A 1,749-nucleotide genomic window follows, 5' to 3' on the forward strand; every position below is an offset into this window, starting at 1 on the left:
GCCGGGCTCGGTGAGTGCGCGTGTGCAGGCGCCCGCCCCGCCCCGCGAGCCGCGAAAGCTGTGTTTTGCGGCGGTTTGCGGCTGCTCTCCAGGACTCGGTTTACTCTTCTGTGAAATGGGCAGGCGGGAGTGGGGAAATTTCGTGAATTGGGGCCTAAGCCAGATCTACAGGGATCAGACCACAGGGAAACGCTACTGTTTTAATTGGGGAAGGTGAATCGTTATCCCCGCGAAAGGAGAGGCTGCGTGGAGGAGACAGAGGGAACCAACCAGGGCCCCTCTCACTAATGGGATTTGGACTTTGGTTTTGGTACTTGAGATTGGAACTCTCTAGGTAGCCCAGGCTGGCCTCAAACTCACAGCGTTGTGCTGGGCGGGGTGGCACATGCAATCCCAGCACTCGGGAGGCTGAAGCAGGAGGATTGCCCCAAATCTGAGCCCAATCTGGACTACACAGTGAGTTCAAGGCCAGCCTGAACTACATAGCAAGACCTTGTCTCAAAAAACCAACAAAACCTCACCGAGATCTTCCTACCTCAGCTTCCCGAGTGCTAGGATGACAGGCGTGTGCAACCACGTCGGGCCCACTCTATAAAGAGAGAGACCTCAGGTCTGTGGGGCCCAGAGAGGGCGCAAAGATGCGGGAGTTTGGGGAATGCCGCGCGGAAGATGGGGGCCTCGGAAGTCTCCCCGGGAACCGCGCAGCCTCGGCCACGCCCCGGCCCTGGGTGACCTCACCCAGGGGGCCGAGCACCGGCGGCGTTAGGCGACCTTCGCGAGTCACCCTGTGTCTGGCCGCCTCATGGGGCCGTTGGGCTCCGTTTACTGGATTGCGTCTGGCGCCGTCGGATCGCCCCGGATCGGGCAGGAAACAAACCGAAGCCCCTGCCGGGGGAGGCGGCCCTGCCAGTGGCCAGGACGGTGCAGCTGTGTAAAAAGCGTAGGCTCGTTAGTTTCGTCTTCTCCCAGACCCGGGCCCTGGTGCCTGGAAGTGCTATTGCCACCGTTACTGCTCCGGCTTGGCGTCGCAGGGGTCAGGGACAGGACTTTCCAGCGTCCCCGGCTGTCCCCAGCCCAGGGAAAGGCTGTCGTCGGGGTGGAGCTGGACAGGCTCCGAGTTCCTCCTGCTCTGGTGGGGGGGGGAGAAAATAGCATTGATTAAGCCCGCAATAAATCACCATTTAAATTTAAATAATCCGGCTTCGCAGGCGGTAATTAGGCGAATTGACTGGCGCGGAGAGAATGCCGCATTAGCGCCGCTGATTACTGCCATTACCTCGAACAACATGTACGCGGGGGATAAACATCTTGTCTATTGTCCCCGAGCTAGGTGGGGGGCGCCGCGGGAGCCCCAGGGTGTCCAGCGCCCCTTTTACCTGGCTGGGTGTCCTGAGGCTGTGGGTAGGGTCACAGCTCAGAGACGACACCCGGCTGCCTTCAGCAGGCCCACTGGTCTGCCAGGATATCTGCCCAGCCTCGCTGGTCCTCAGATGGGGAGATCGGGGGAGGGTCACCTCCAGCCCCGCAGGGTCCCCAGGAAGACATCAAGCACATGGTCTGAAAAGGAGGGCTCCCGGTGTCCTCCTCAGCCATAAGAGCGAGCATGGTGGCGCACGCCTGAAATCCCAGCACTCAGGAGGCTGAGGCAGGAGGATCGCTGTGAGTTCAAGACCAGCCTGGGCTACACAGTGAGCTCCAGGTCAGTCTCAACTACATAGTGAGAGACCCTGTCTCAAACAAACAAACAAA

This window comes from Fukomys damarensis, unplaced genomic scaffold, assembly GCF_012274545.1.
Source record: "Fukomys damarensis isolate Sample0158 unplaced genomic scaffold, DMR_v1.0_HiC HiC_scaffold_19, whole genome shotgun sequence".
NCBI lineage: Eukaryota > Metazoa > Chordata > Mammalia > Rodentia > Bathyergidae > Fukomys > Fukomys damarensis.